At 36.3% G+C, this 17,497-nt stretch overlaps 1 protein-coding gene across 2 annotated transcripts in view; it reads left to right on the top strand.

Moving 5' to 3' along the window:
- Positions 1–11,241: 11,241 nt before the first annotated feature.
- The window catches only part of DIDO1 (death inducer-obliterator 1), a 185,409-nt gene continuing 179,153 nt past the window's right edge, over positions 11,242–17,497 (top strand). For both annotated transcript variants that reach the window (XM_053708179.1, XM_053708104.1), the window contains exon 1: positions 11,242–11,421. The gene's annotated coding sequence lies outside the window, so the exon portion shown is untranslated. The remainder of the gene's footprint in view (positions 11,422–17,497) is intronic.

Raw genomic sequence — 17,497 nt, 5'->3', positions numbered from 1 at the left:
ATGATGACTCTGTTTAAATAAATAGTTTGAGATATCACAAGAGAAATAAACTATTTTTAAAAAATTAATTAGGGTAACGGTAATACTTGTAAACAATTTTTTACACTACAGCTGGTAAAGTGTATAAATGTGAACAAATTGAATTTGAAACAAATATGAGTTAACTGTCCCTTCACATGACTCCACTAGAGTGGAAACTCATCAATATGGCATACAATAACTAACTCTGTCTAAAAGTGACAATAAACTTAGCTATCATGTTTTATTTTAAAATCATTTAATCTACCTATGTGATCTAGATTCTATGGTAACTAATGATACCATAATAACTAAGCTATACTAAAAACACGAATAAAAGATATTAGAATGGAAATAGAAAATTAAGCTAGACTGTCACTTTAATCTAGCATGTTCACCATACACATTTATTAAAGATGACATAACAGAAGTTGTTATGAAGACAACATATAATAATATGTACAGATATTAGTTTAAATTCTAAATTATACTGCATAGCCTCGTCATTAACATTTTATGATTTGTACATCTCTAAATCACACAAAGAAAAATAATTATATGGCTGTATCTAGTTCCACCTTCACTTTTTTTAAAATACAAAACTTTAACACTCATTATCTGCTGGAGCTATGTTGATGTTTCAAAGTAAATTATATATAATAGCAGGAATGTGCTTTTAAAATAGATAATTTAACAACCAGTCATGGGACTATTCTTTCTTTAGAAGGATGTGTGTGTGTGTATATATATATATATATATATAATATATATATAATATGATTTAAAAAAATATTTAAAAAAAATAAAACAATATATAGCATGTAAATATATTTATTTTATTTAAACAGAAATATAAATTGTTTTGTGAATTCAGCAAACTTGAAAATCTGAAAGAAAAAAAGAATAAAAATAATTATAATATGAAATCAATTATGTTATTTCATAACACATTACAAAACCAAAAATCTGTAAGTATAATAATTCTTAAAGGGATAGTCAAGTCCAAAAAAAACCTCATGATTTAAATAGGGCATGCAATTTTAAACAACTTCCCAATTTACTTTTATCACCAATTTTGCTTTGTTCTCTTGGTATTCTTAGTTGAAAGCTAAACCTAGGAGGTTCATATGCTAATTTCTAAGACCTTGAAGACTGCCTCTAATCTGAATACATTTTGACCACTAGAGGGCATTAGTTCACATGTTTCATATAGATAACATTGAGCTCATGCACGTAAAGTGACATAGGAGTGAGCACTGATTGGCTAAACTGCATGTCTGTCAAAAGAACTGAAATAAGGGGGCAGTCAGCAGAGGCTTAGATGCAAGATAATTACAGAGGTAAAACGTGTATTATTAGAACTGTGTTGGATATGCAAAACTGGGGAATGGGTAATAAAGGGATTATCTTTCTTTTTAAACAACAAAAATTCTGGTGTTGACTGTCCCTTTAAGTCATCTTCTGTCTATGCTCTAAACTTTAGTGTTTGTTCTGATATTAAAGCCAGGTTCAGACTGGATATCTATATATAGATAGTTTGAAATAAATCACATTAAATTGTGTAATCAAAAGTTGACTTACATATTAACATTTAAAATTAGACAAATTATTACTAAATATCCTTTTTTTTATATTACTAATTATTCAATTGTATGAGGGACATAATTGAATGCAATATTTCATGTCCTTTCAAAAACGATAATACCTAAATGTGTCCTATGAAATTATTTCAGATGAAATGTAACCCTTTATCTGTGTGATCGGTCACAATCTGAGTCCTCTCTAGCACAAAGTAGTGGGAATGTATATGAAATAAATTATATAAAAATAGGATATTGTGAACACTAATTGTTAGACACATTCAATATATTAATCAATAATTCCACCATTATTCCTCCTATGATTCTAAATAGCATGCATTGTGCAAACTAACATGATGTATGATCTTTAAAAGTCGATTCTATTCCAAATATCCTTTTATCTGCATTATCACATTCATCACTTTAAAAATAGAGGATTGTGAAATACCATCTAAAAGAAAAGAGAGGAAACATAAGTGTTTCCCATAGGATGTATCCTGCAGCTCCCAGTCTTGTTCCAGACATTGTGTACACTTACCATGTGAAGGTGTCTTTATATGTTGTAGAAGTCAGCACAGTTGAAAGACAATGCCACAGACATGATCATATAGGTATTCTTAATTTTCAGTCTGCAGATGAAGTCAATCTTCCTAATCGAAAATAAAGTGTAAATCAAATTTCTAATAAAATGGTACATAGTTCTGCATCCCTCCCCCTAACACTATTTCCTAAAATATTTATAGCAATAGCTTACTAAGCGTATGTAGCCTCTTTTGTTTTATGTTCTAACAATCAAGTGTGAAGCTGAGTCCCATACATTGTGCATACTTAATCTCTGATGTATGACTTTGGCAATACTAGGTGCTTCAAAGTATCCCTTTATCTGCTATCTGTGGCATTCATCTCTTTCAGAATATCTAAAATCTAATACTGTCTAAAATGTATAATACATGTAAACTAATTGTGTGCCACATGATGGATCAGTGGCTCCAATCTGCCTCTCCAGTCTTGGTCCATACATTGGGGCCTATTTATCAAAGGTCTTGTGGACCTGATCCGACAGTGCGGATCAGGTCCACAAGACCTCGCTGAATGTGGAGAGCAATACGCTCTCCGTATTCAGCATTGCACCAGCAGCTCACAAGAGCTGCTGGTGCAACGCCGCCCCCTGCAGACTCGCGGCCAATGGGCCGCCAGAAGGGGGGTGTCAATCAACCCGATCATACTCGATCGGGTTGATTTCCGGCGATTCCTGTCCGCCTCATCAGAGCAGGTGGACAGAGTTATGGAGCAGACCGCTGCTTCATAACTGCTGTTTCTGGTGAGTCTGAAGACTCGCCAGAAACAGGGTCCCACAAGCTCCGTTCGGAGCTTGATAAATGGGCCCCACTGTGTATACTTACCATCTGAAGTTGTCTTTAAAAATCAGGTGGCAAAGTCATCACAGGAGCCAATGACAGAGACATATGATGTATAAATTACCTATGATAATAAAATATATTTTAGATTTTTATATAGTCATTTCTTTAATTAATCCTAACATGTTTGCACGATTCTACTTTAATTTTAATAAAAGTCTCAGATTTTCGCAATGCTCCTATATATATATGTATAGTATTTACAGTCTGAAGTTGGGGTAAATGATGTTGTCTCTGACATTGACCCCCTTGTCCTGGAATGGCCCCTCGAACACTTCATCGTCCTCCTCATCTTGTTGGAGGTCTTGGAGCACCTGGACGTCTTGCAGCATCCCACCCTGCTGAGCTATGTTATGAAGGATGCTGCAGGTTATAATGATCTTCACCACCTTACTAGCGGCTAGATTTAGAGTTCTGCGGCCAAAGGGGTGCGTTAGCTACGCATGCTTTTTTTCTCCCGCACCTTTTAAATACCGCTGGTATTTAGAGTTCACAGAAGGGCTGCGTTAGGCTCCAAAAAAGGGAGCGTAGAGCATATTTACCGCCACTGCAACTCTAAATACCAGCGTTGCTTACGGACGCGGCCAGCTTCAAAAACGTGCTTGTGCACGATTCCCCCATAGAAAACAATGGGGCTGTTTGAGCTGAAAAAAAAACTAACACCTGCAAAAAAGCAGTGTTAGTCTAAACACCCCGAGTCTAAACACCCCTAGCCTTACACTTATTAACCCCTAATCTGCTGCCCCCGCTATCGCTGACCCCTGCATATTATTATTAACCCATAATATGCCGCTCCGTACACCGCCGCAACCTACGTTATCCCTATGTACCCCTAATCTGCTGCCCCTAACACCGCCGACCCCTATATTATATTTATTAACCCCTAATCTGCCGCCCCCAATGTCGCCTCCACCTACCTACAATAATTAACCCCTAATCTGCCGACCGGATCTCACCGCTACTCTAATAAATGTATTAACCCCTAAAGTTAAGTCTAACCCTAACACTAAAACCCCCCTAAGTTAAATATAATTTAAATCTAACTAAATAAATTAACTCTTATTAAATAAATGATTCCTATTTAAAGCTAAATACTTACCTGTAAAATAAACCCTAATATAGCTACAATATAAATTATAATTATATTGTAGCTATTTTAGGATTAATATTTATTTTACAGGCAACTTTGTAATTATTTTAACCAGGTACAATAGCTATTAAATAGTTAATAACTATTTAATAGTTACCTAGTTAAAATAATTACAAAATTACCTGTAAAATAAATCCTAACCTAAGTTACAATTAAACCTAACACTACACTATCAATAAATTAATTAAATAAAATACCTACAATTACCTACAATTAAACCTAACACTACACTATCAATAAATTAATTAAATATAATACCTACAAAGAAATACAATTAAATAAACTAACTAAACTACAAAAAATAAAAAAGAACTAAGTTACAAAAAATAAAAAAATATTTACAAACATTAGAAAAATATTACAACAATGTTAAACTAATTACACCTACTCTAAGCCCCCTAATAAAATAACAAAGACGCCCAAAATAAAAAAATGCCCTACCCTATTCTAAAATTAAAATAGAAAAGCTCTTTTACCTTACCAGCCCTGAAAAGGGCCCTTTGCGGGGCATGCTCCAAAGAATTCAGCTCTTTTGCCTGTAAAAAAAAACATACAATACCCCCCCCAACATTACAACCCACCACCCACATACCCCTAATCTAACCCAAACCCCCCTTAAATAAACCTAACACTAAGCCCCTGAAGATCTCCCTACCTTGTATTCACCACACCGGGTTCACCGATCGATCCAGAAGAGCCTCCGATGTCTTGATCCAAGCCAAAGCGGGGGCTGAAGATGTCCATGATCCGGATGAAGTCTTCATCCAAGCGGGAGCTGAAGAGGTCCATGATCCGGCTGAAGTCTTCTATCAAGCGGCATCTTCAATCTTCTTTCTTCCGGATCCATGTTCATCCCGCCGACGCGGAACATCCATCTTCACTGACGACTTCCCGACGAATGACGGTTCCTTTAAGGGACGTCATCCAAGATGGCGTCCCTCGAATTCCGATTGGCTGATAGGATTCTATCAGCCAATCGGAATTAAGGTAAGAAAATTCTGATTGGCTGATGGAATCAGCCAATCAGAATCAAGTTCAATCCGATTGGCTGATCCGATCAGCCAATCAGATTGAGCTAGCATTCTATTGGCTGTTCCGATCAGCCAATAGAATGCGTGGGGTATAGCAGTCGCAAAAACCACAGAGAAGGTACCCTGAGACAACCCAGATATGCACCCCTCTTGGGATTGAAAGCTTCTGGACGCCAGGACATGTATTCAGCAAAGCATCTTGGACATGCCAGGGATTGAAGTGCACATACGTTTGCGTGGCTCCAGATAAGGCTTAAGTACATCATACAGGCTCAAGAGCTGCTGTCTATTGAGCCTATATTTGTCAAAAACCTTAAAGTCGCTCATGTTATCCAAGGTAAGACTCACCCTGTGAACATGAGGACCCCTAATCCTCAGACGTTCCCTACGCCTCTATTGGAGACGTTGAGCCCGCCTGAGTCTGTTGTACATAACTTGTCCAACAGCACCTACAAAATCTAACTGCGGGTTATCCATATTTGCAAAGCCAAGCAGCACAAAGCCAAACAGCAGAGCAAACACACAAGGAGTAACAAGGTATGCAAGCACACAAAAGCGATTTGATACAATGTCGATCACAAGGGACGTATTTGCCATGGTGTTTAGGTAATATATAGTGCAAAATGTCCAATGGTAGAGTGATCTTTATGATTGCTGATTGTATACACTTGATTGTATCTGAGCAACGTTTCGAGTCAACACAGACCCTTAGCATGACTAAGGGTCTGTGTTGACTTGAAACGTTGCTGTTTTTATTTGTTTGTTACCTTAATAAAGAATGGATACTTTTACTAAAAAGTGCTGACGCTAACAGTTTGTTTCACTATATATATATATATATATATATATATAATTAGCTCTGATGTGAGTTCCTATACGTCTCTACTATCTATTTCTGGGTTTACCTGAGCCCTGGTAGTTATTTGTTTTTTTAGCAGCTAATGGGTGCTCTGCCATTAGTTTGCGGTATATTATTAACTAGGTTGGGGTTTGCAACTTTGAGTCACTTGTTCTGTGAATGTACATATCTTCCCTTGTCCAGTTATATGCGCTGTTTGTTACTCTCTATTACAGCTTTATTACAAGGTGGTTTGCCCTGAATGAGTAGTCATTTATATAGTATATGACACAGTACTGATTCTAGGTCATGTGGTGTTATGATTAACCACTTCGGTATTATAGATGGCTTGTCCTTATACACTGGTATGTTTGATGAATAGGTATATTTTTACAGATGCCGATTGGCTGGTATATTCTGGCAGTACGCTATAATTTCCGTTTGAATTCTGCAATTCTGTAATTCTAGTATTTTGATTTGCTGTGTGTGTTAGGCCTCTCGGCTGTATTGAGTTACAGTTTATCCATCAGTATTTTTAATCTGTATGTATGGTGCTAGGTGTTTCTGTTGTATGTCATCACTGACCATATATTGGTTTTTTTTCTAGATATGTTTTTGTCTTGAAGAAGGCTCATATAGGAGCCGAAACGTCGACTATGACTTTCTGTATATTAAATTCTGATACCATCAGAATAAACTCATTTATAGCTTGAAACAAATATCCTGAGAGTGCCCTTCTTTACCAAGGTCGGTACAACACCTAGGTTGGAGTGCTGGGCCACCGGCTAATTTACTTTATTTATATATATATATAAATATATATAAATATATAATACTGTATATATATATATATATATATATAATGTCATCAAATTAGCTACATGCCTGTCTACTTTCCAAATCTTCGTACTGTTGTTTTTTGGCAACATTCTTATTGTGTGATGATTAAAAATATCAATGTGTGTTTTGTTGTTAAGTGATGTGTGTTATGTACATATACAGTATGTATGTATTGTGATTCTCTCCCACATATGTTCATTTATATAAAGCAGTATAGCATTGTTGTTCCTTCCAAAAAAGCGACAACTAGAATATTTTCTAAGGATATCTTATAATTATACGGAATTCATAATGGTATATTATGTTTAAATCCTGATGTTAAAGGGAAACTAAAGCAATAATTTATCTTTTATGATTCAGAGAGAGAATAATTTTTTTTAGCAAACTTCCAATGTACTTCTATGATGTAAATCGGTTCATTGTTTATATATCGTTTGTTGAAGAAATAGCAATGTACATGGGTGAGGCAATCACAGAAGGCATCTGTGAGTCCCTTCACTGGCTCCCCATTCACAGCAGAATTAAATTCAAAATTCTCACTTTGACCTACAAAGCTCTTACCAATGCAGCCCCCCCCCCATACCTGTCCTCACTCATCAACAAATATACTCTAGCCCGTCCCCTAAGATCCAACAACGATCTACTCCTTGCCTCTTCTACCATCACCTCCTCTCATGCTAGACTACAGGACTTCACTCGTGCGGCACCAATCCTCTGGAACGCACTTCCTCGTGCTGTCAGACTTTCCCCCAACCTCTCCTCCTTTAAACGCTCCCTAAAGACCTTCTTGTTCAGGGAAGCCTATAACCAAATCAGTAGCTAATGAATTCCACTTGCCTAATAGTTGCCCTCATCTAACTTCACACTAACATCATTCCCACCTTTGCAGTCCCCACCTCCTGTTTCTCACCCTCCTACCCATTTAGATTGTAAGTTCCCACAGGAACAGGGCTCCCAATTCCTCCTGTATTTGTTTGTTAAATTTTGTCTGGTGTCTCATATTGTACTGTCCTTTTATCTTTGTTACCTATGAACAGCGCTGCGGAATCTGTTGGCGCTTTATAAATAAAGAATAATAATAATAATAATAATAATAATATGTGCAGCCACCAATCATCATCTACTGAGCTTATCTAGATATGCTGTTCATCAAAGTATATGAAGAGAATAAATTAAATTATATAATATATGTAAATGAGACAACTATTTAAAATTGCCTACTCTTTCTGAATAATGAAATCTAATTTTTTTTTATGTCTGTTTAAATGTGTAAATTCTTTAAACTGATTTCGTATTTGTGATGATACAATTGATTGTGATTTATAGTTGATGTAATGTAATTTCCTAAAAGATTTTGAGCTTGTACTGATGTTCACAGTAAAACCCATAACTCCAGTGCCAAATAGTATATTTTGTGATCTATTTGTCATTGCGGGAACTACGCAAGAATGAATGAGTTAGCGCAACCTGTATAACGCTGGTATTACGAGTTTAAAAAGAGAAAAATATTGCGTGCATTAAGGAAAGAGGCCGGTTGCGTGCACGAGCACGTATTCCCCGTAGAAGTCAATGGAGGAGAGAAATTGAAAGAAAAAAACTTCCAACACTCCTGTTGAGCGCGAAGTGAGTGACGTCATGTCATTCTGTGGAAAAAGTACAAGAAATTGTGATAATTTCATAATTAAAAAATGTTTTGTGCACGTAATCTGCTGTATATTGTTTGTATGTAGCGATTTATGTATGTATGTGATATTTGTACGTAGATGTAGCTAAATTAGTGTATGTTCATGTATGTCTATGTAAGTCAATGTAAAATGGGTTTGTGTGCATTTTTTTTCTAACACCCGAGAACTCGTGTCTTTGATCCGTTATGTTTTTACTTTTTTTTTTTTTTAAATAATTTATTGTAAAGTGTTTGTATGAGTGTAAGTGTAGTTTGTATAATATTTTTAAAGTTATTTGTGAAGGTTTTTGGCTGCGATATATCAATAACTACTGGTCTTGGATAGCTTTATGGATTTGTGCGTACATGGAGATTTTTGTGGCGCTATGGAGTTTTTTTCAAACTTGTAATGGCTGTGTTAGGGAAATTGATGCGTTATGGGCAATAATAATACAATTTGAGTCACAATGCAAACCTTGTAATCCAGCTGAATTTTAATATAATAACAAAGATAAATTGCATCCTGCTCAGACCTGCATCTTTCTAGAAAATAAAAAGAGAACATATCTACGGATTGAATGTTGTACAAAGGGCCTGTTTAATATATTGATAGTGTAAGCATTGTGGGTGTATTAGTGTCGGTGCTCGTTATTCGATCATTATAATGTGTTTGGCAATAAAAACTGTTACCAGGTCTATGGTTTTAAAATAGTAACTAGAACTACTGTATATCAGGTCAATAAACTTTTCTAACAGGAACGAACTTCAGAAAAAAAAATAACATAAATATTAAACTGTAAAGGAACACCCTATTTACACTGAGCACCAGTAAATGTCCCGCTTTTGTGGATCATGCCCCCATGGCATGGTGGTCTGTGTTTTCAGGGTATTGTTACCTTATAATCCCCAGGATTTGGTGTGTAAATAAGCGTAAGTCTCTATAAAAGTTGGAGGATTTCCTTGCGGGAATGTGTTGCGAAATTCTAATGTGAAAAAGCCTCCTGAGCTAGCTTCATGTGAGGCCCCTCTAGTACCACCCGTCGATTGTGAGTTACTGATCAGTTTATTAAAAGCCCCAGTTTGATTGCAGCACTCCACATACGCATCTGTCATGACAGCGGTACTGGCTTTGGAGATGTTAATTTTGTAATTGCGGTCTCCCGAGAGCCCCCCACAAACTCCCGCAAGGCCACATCCACTTGTAGTTGATATTCCGTCCATGGCCTTTTGAGTCGTCCGTCATTCACATGATGTTTAGCTCTAAACAGCTCATCTGTAGATGTGAGTGTTTCACTTATAGTGTCAGGCGAGGCACTGTTGGTATGTTTCTGATACATTGCCTTTTGGATTTTAGGTGCTTTAGTATTGCCTGGGGTATAAACTAGAGGGCCCATTTTCTGTTTGACCTGTTGCGCAACTTGTTTAACAGTGCTGGGTGTGTGGTTCTGACTACCGCAGTACTCATCTAGTGGGTTGCTTGTCGGTCGTATGGCTTCTGTGAGCTTAGCAAAATATGTTGTAGGAGTCTGTTTGTGGCACAGAAGCTGTATCAAATATTCCGATAGTGCTTTGTCCTGTAACCTCTGCGTGAGGGCCCTGATTTTCTGAAAGTGAGCATTGTGTCGTTGCCACATGGTTTCATCATCCATATTTGCCGTCAAGTGCTTTGCTGTAGTTGGCAATATCTTGGGTGCAGGTTAATGTTAAATCAATACTATGATGCTGCACTATTTAGTAGTGTCGTAACCAGTTGTGGTCAGTTACCTCGGTCTGAAAGCCAGTGATATGCTCACGGTAGAGCAAAGTAGTGTTATTATATCCAAGATTAGGTTTCCTGCTGTAAGAAGTAGACTATAATCTGCTGATTAAGGGTCAATCTAACGGAGCTCATGGAGAGTGAGACCGCTTAAGATCGCTGCTTGGACACACCTCCCTTTTTCAGTTCTTTTGACAGATTTGCATTTTAGCCAATCAGTGCTTATTCCTATGTAGCTTTACGTGCGTGAGCTCGATGTTATCTATATGACACACATGAACCAACGCCATCTAGTGGGGAAAAACTGTCAAAATGCATTCCGATTAGAGGCGGCCTTCAAGGTCTAAGAAATTAGTATATGAGCCTACTTAGGTTTAGCTTTCAACTAAGAATACCAAGAGAATAATGCAAAATTGATGATACAAGTAAATTGGAAAGTTGTTTAAAATTACATGCCCTATTTGAATCATGAACGTTTATGATGGACTTGAATGTCACTTTAAAGGAACAGTAAAGTCAACATTAAGCTATAATGATTCAGCTAGAGCATGTAATCTTTTTAAGATTTCCAATTTACTTCTATTATCTAATTGGCTCTCTTTTTTATAACCTTTCTTCAAAAACATACCTAGGTAGGTTCTGGAGCAACAATGCACCTCTGCTATCTGCTAGTTGCTAAATGATGGCTTCATCCATATATGTCTCATTCAACCCTTTATTATGTTTTGTTAACTAATGTTTTATTTTCTTGTTGGTGGAGGGATTTCCCTGTCCACCAACAGAATTGTGGGTGCTGTCTTTATCAGACTGACTGTTAGAAATATGTGATTGTGCCCAGCCCCAGTGGTGAGCTGAGCTGTGCCAAACATGCATTCCTCACAGTGTGATACACAAAAGTTGTTTGGTCACTGTCTTGGTTCAGTGAACGCATGCGCAAATGTCTCAGCTGCGAGGGGGGGTCAACTGCTTGTGTTTCCCGTGACATCACCACACCAGTAGCTGTATTGCAGAGACCCCGGAGCGCGACAGCTAATGGCGAAGGGATTCATGTGTTGAAGACTACTGATGAATTGAAGAAGGTTGACGACCACAGACGACAGCGATACACGGATCGGGCCGGTCTTCGGGTAATGGCGGGCGGTGGCTGGGGAAAATAATATATTGTACAGACCGGGTAATGGCGGGCGGTGATATAATCTATCTAGGCCCCAGAACCTCGCCGTATCAGATGAGGCGAATAAAGTAATAGTACTCGGTTACCGCGTACATAATTGGGGTGGAAGGAAGATTTAGAAAACATGACCTCCATGAGCTACGAAAAATGGCCGCCGCGGTTAGGTAACTTCTCCTGCTCATATCCTTAGCTAATGGCGACGGCGTTCCATTTTAGATAGTAAATACAATAAGCTTTTTTTTTAACTACAGTTAAAAGGTGGGTGAAATGTAACTGCTATATGCCAGGGTGTAAATCGTTTATACGTTGGAATAAGCGGCATTAGGGGAGTCAGACGACTTTGGAAAGGGTTCAACGGAATGAGATATTTTGTGCGCGGTATTATAGAGTGGGTAACTATATATATCATTATTGGGCTTCCTTGATTTAGGGACGTACACAGTCACTAGTGATGTGCGTACAGTATTGCGCTATCCGTGTGGAATTTCCAGCCCAGAACAGCAGCGCATGCTCTTCCGCAAGCTATCGCTCTGGAGACGGCCTTTCAAAGACAATCTGTTCCAGTCGGCTGGTATCTAGGTTGCCTGTTGCTGTGATTAGCAGAAACCAAGATTTAACAATACTATCAGTTCCAGCTCCCTCGTTTGTTTTATTCACTGCTCTAGTATATTAACATGTTAATGATGAGATCTGCATGACATAACCGATTTAATAGTATAATAATTTGTAAAATGGATTTTACATTTTATTGTTTTGGAAGGGTAAGTAGGACGATTTTTTTAGGGTATTTGCACGATCCAGGATAATGTGTATTGATTGAGTGGGTTGCAACGAATTGTTTACAATATTGTAGTACTGTTCAGCAACACGTTATTTTTATTTAATTATTTGCTCTTAACCCATTGGCTGCCAGATATAGTGCACTGCTATCCAGTGTGTTGCATTTATCTGGCTTAGCTACTTAAGACTATAATAAGGTTATTTTAAATGTTAGAGGACAGCATTTATATAATGGGTCAAAGCCTGTCTTTCAACAATACTTGGGTGGTTGCCCAACCTGCTCTTGCATTCTGGGAATTGGTTAAAGGGACACTGTACCCAAAAATTTTCTTTCATGATTCAGATTGAGCATGACATTTTAAGCAACTTTCCAATTTACTCCTATTATCACATTACCTTCATTCTCTTGGTATCTTTATTTAAAATGCAAGAATGTAAGTTTAGATGCCGGCCCATTTTTGGTGAACAACCTGGGTTGTCCTTGCCGATTGGTGGATAAATTCATCCACCAATAAAAAATTGCTGTCCAGAGTACTGAACCCAAAAAAAGCATAGATGCCTTCTTTTTCAAATAAAGATAGCAAGAGAACAAAGAAAAATTGATATTAGGAGTAAATTAGAAAGTTGCTTAAAATTGCGTGCTCTTTCTGAATTACAAAACAAAATTTTGGTTTCAGTGTCCCTTTAAGGAAGAACAATTAACTATGTGGTTGAGAGGTGGTGTTTATTTCTAGCCAGAAGCATTGTTTCAGTGTTTTATTGACAACCGCAGTAAAGTGTTTTATGAAACATCTGAAAAATACCTGCAGTCAACTATAGAATATGTGCAACAGCACACGGTTGTATTTTTATTAAACATTGACCCAGACACACACACACACACATTAAGGTATTTATGAAATATGGGTGTTAACATTTGATCCTCTACCTGAATCAAGATTGCCAAGAAATCATTTGCAAAAAAGACACATTTCACTTTTACTTAAAGTGACGGTAAATCTTAGAGTTTTTTTTTTTTTAAACGCTAGGATTTACCAGTGCTACAAATAAAGGGGCCTTTCAGTCACGAAATATAAAAAAAAATTATGCTGAAAGTACCTTTTAGTTGCAGCAAGTTTATGCCAGGCTGAGCGCCTTAGGCCACCCTCTACAAAATGCTTTTTTCTTTTTTTTTCCTATGAGGTGATGTTTCCACCTCTTAGCCAATAGCCATATGACTAGCAGTGTTCTCCACAGAAAATGTTGCATTGGCTAAGAGGACTCTTGACAAAAAAGGAATTTTGCAGTGGGCGGACGGAGGCACTCAGTTTGGGCATAAACTCGCTGCAAATAAACTTTCAGCATGAAGTTTTTTTTTTTTTTTTTTTTTAATACTTCGTGGCTGAAAATCCCCTTTTATTTGTTGCACTGGAAAATGCTAAGATTTACCATCACTTCAAATGTTTTTTTGTTTTTTTTAAAGCATAAACCTTTTACATAATTCGATTAATGATATAATTTTTTTCATACAAGGAAATATTAACTCGCTGACAGCTTAGCGCTCAAGTAGTCTACAGGTAGGTGATTCACTGACTAATAAATATTTGTGAGTGTGTATGTATATAATTATACATATACACACCCATAGAGTCAACAAATACCACTGTCTGGCTCCTAATTTTTGTGAAGCACTGCTATAAATTACTTCAGTTTCTATAAAGTAATGTTTGAACTATTTTTTCTATTTATCTCTGTGCAATCAAAGTTGTGTGGAATCCCTTTTAGACCATGGTTCGATCTTGCAACTAGTGCCGCTGATTGGATTGCCGTTGATTTCCACTCGGTAACAGCAGTGTGTTGTGGGTCCCAAGTAGTACTTTAACTATGTGTTTAACCCTTTTTGGTGGGGTGAAAACACTATTGAAGGGTTGGTAGTTTTAAAAATTGGACTTTTTATGGGCTTTTTAAATTTATACAAATGAAAATGTAATTTCAGCAGAATACCTTCTAGCTTCCCTTGAGCGTGTAGAATGTTACATTCTGTATTGCGTTTTTTTTAAATTATGCATTTTAATGGGGGATTGATATTTTATGCATAGTAATTTTTTATTTTTAAAGGGACATGAAACCCAATTTTTTTCTTTCAAGATTCAGATAGAGCATGCAATTTTAAGCAATATTCTAATTTACTCCTATTATCACATTTTATTTGTTGTCTTGGTATCTTTATTTGAAAAGCAGCAATGTAAGCTTTGGAACTGGACCATTTTTGGTTCAGAAACTGGGTAGCGCTTGCAATCAGCATAAAAAAATTGGTTTTATATCCCTTTAATACATACACATTTGAACTATAACTCTGGCTTGAAAAGCTGATACACAATTGCTGCTGTTAATATTTATATATTGAATGCAGTTTTGATTTATTACTTGTTCTGAAAAAACTAAAATTGTTTCTTGCCCCTAACCATGAACTTGATGTAAAATACATATTTTGAGTGGTGCTTTTTTATTAAAGGGACAAACACTAAATGCTAGATAAAATGATGCATTCAAAGAAACAATTAGTCTGAGAATAACATGTTGATGTATTTCTTAAAATTTCATTAGCTGTTTAAATACTGGCAAAATAAGTGTAAAGTTTTAGAGTCTATAAAACAATGGGAGGTGCCATATTGAAAATTAGGTTACCTTCTCTGCTGTGGCCAATTAGTTATAAATAAGTCACTAGTCTGTGCAGCCAATAACTGTTTGGGGCATAACCGTGTTCTGCTCTTCCATTTCTAACAGGAACTGAAAAACTCACAATTTTAGAGTGGCGTTATATATATATATATATATATATATATATATATATATATATATATATATATATATATATATATATATATATATATATATACACACACACAAGGTTTATCATTTTATGTTACCATCTCAAAGTGTTTTAATGTCTCCTTTTTTTAGGTGTAACATATTTTGTGCTGATGAAGTAAAGCAAATAATTATTTACAATTACATTTAATTAGTTACATTTAGGAGCTAATAATAATGTTTAGCAGTTAGACATACTTTTAGAAGAAAGGCAGTGTTATATGTATGCAGATACGTGGAGAATAACCAAAAAGGTTAGCAGCCGAGGGTAAAATTCTAGGAGCCAGTGGCTCCCCTGGTTTTGTCGAGCCTTGACATACACTGAATTACAACAATGAGAAATCAGTTTATATATTGCGTGTAGTTTTGCATGTATCTGTTTTCTGTCTTACTTTAAAAGTGAAGGACCTATTGTTGAGATAATGCATGTTTTGTAAAAGTGAAAAATATTGTTGCATTGAAAACCTTTGGTCTAACGAGGGTCACATCAGCATTGTCATATCTGTAAGCATCTTTGAATGGTGTTTTACTGTTGCATCTTTTACTAAATTTATACTGTGTAAATGCTTTTGATATTTCAGTCTTAGTTCAAATGTGCATATTAAAGGACCACTTAATACAGTAGAATTACATAATTAACAAGTGCATACTAAAAATACAATGCAATAACTCTAAATTTCAAATAAGCAGTAGATTTTTTTTCTTTCTGAAACACCCCTCCCCCCCATTTGGTAGCCCCCTTGTATTATGTTGTAGTTATCAGTTATCGCCCTGTAAAGGGTTCATATAAAAAGACTGCAACATTTTATTTTGAGTTTTGTGTGCATTAAAAGTTATACTTTTATTGTAGGTGCAGCAGAACTTAGTTGATTTCAGGTGAGCTGCTTTTTAAATTTGATTGCTATTTAAATGTAAGAATAATAATTATATTGAAAGAGTGACCAAGGGCTCAAAAGATTAGTCAAAAACATAACTAGTTAGTTGCCCAAATTTGTGTGTGTGTGTGTAAAGCCTCAAATTAAACACGGCAGAAAAAGACCAAGTAAATATACTTAAAGGGGCAGTCTACTTGAATTTGTTTGTTTAAAGGGTCAAGAAACCCCAAACAATTTTTTCTTGGTTTGGATAGAACATAACATTTCAAACAACTTTTATTTTTACTTCTATTATCAAATTTGCTTCATTCTTTTGTTATCCATTGCTAAAGGAACATAAGTATACTACTGTCAGCTACCTGAACACATCTAGTTAGCCAATCACAAGAGAAAAATATGTGTAGGCTCCAATCGGCAGCTAGCTCCCAATAGTGTAGGATATGTGTGTATTAGGGCTGGGCGATATGGGCAAAAAAATAATCGCAATTTGTTTGAAAAGAAAAAAAAAAAACAATTGAGATTTAATCACGATTTTCTTATAAATGATCAACACCTTTATTTTGCATTAAAAAGTTTATTTAACTTTACAGAATCTCAATGTACATGTTTCTCAATGTCCAACACACTCTTGGAGCATCAAAATACAAAACCCTGCTCCTGTGCAGGAATCCAATACAGTCATATATCAGTAGGGGTGGGGGGCTGCTCCTTTCAGAAATGCTGTGCCTTGCTGATAACATATAAATTGTAGATGCAGTTAAGTTAACCCAGCAGCAGAGGGGACTGCAGTTTTAGCCTTTTTGGCAGCCGTGGGGTTAACTGCATCTGCTATGTATTTGAGCCGTTTCTCAGAGAGCAGGAGATTGTGTGGGAGGTTCCATAATGTTTACATACCCTAAGTTTCAGACTGCAGACGTCCCTAGTGGGAAATATAAGTAAGTGACTTTCCCTCTTCATTCCTGCATGGGCTCTGCTTTTAGAGTTCTAGATTGGCCGGCTGCTACTGAGATCAGAAAGTGAAAGTAAAACAGCCATTTTACAAATCTGTGCTAAAAGCAACCACTAGATTGAGCTGGTTTGCAAAAAAATCACATACAAATCAATGCATTACAGCCACTTATGAGTATTATTTTTTTTAGCACAAAATCGCAACTTTCGTGTTTTTAAATCGCTGTGAGTAATCACGGTTTTAAATCGCATATGCTATTAATCGTGCAGCCCTAGTGTGTATTCACAAAAATGGATACCAAGACAACTAAGCAGATTTAAAGATAGAGAAGGGAATTGAAAAGTGTCTTAAAATGTCATGCTCTATATGAATAATGCAAGTTTAATTTTGACTTTCCTATCCCTTTAAAAAGATAATTCCTTCACTACGAATTCCCCAGTTTTGCATAACGAATACTGTTTATAATACACTTTATACCTCTGTAATTACCTTGTATCTAAGCCTCTGCAGACTACCCCTTAGTTCTTTTTATAGACATGCATTTTAGCCAATCATTGCTGACTCATAAATAACTC

The sequence above is a fragment of the Bombina bombina genome, chromosome 1, assembly GCF_027579735.1.
Source record: "Bombina bombina isolate aBomBom1 chromosome 1, aBomBom1.pri, whole genome shotgun sequence".
NCBI lineage: Eukaryota > Metazoa > Chordata > Amphibia > Anura > Bombinatoridae > Bombina > Bombina bombina.
The sequence above is the reverse complement of the archived record's forward strand: the minus strand, read 5'-3'. Positions and strand labels throughout refer to the sequence as shown.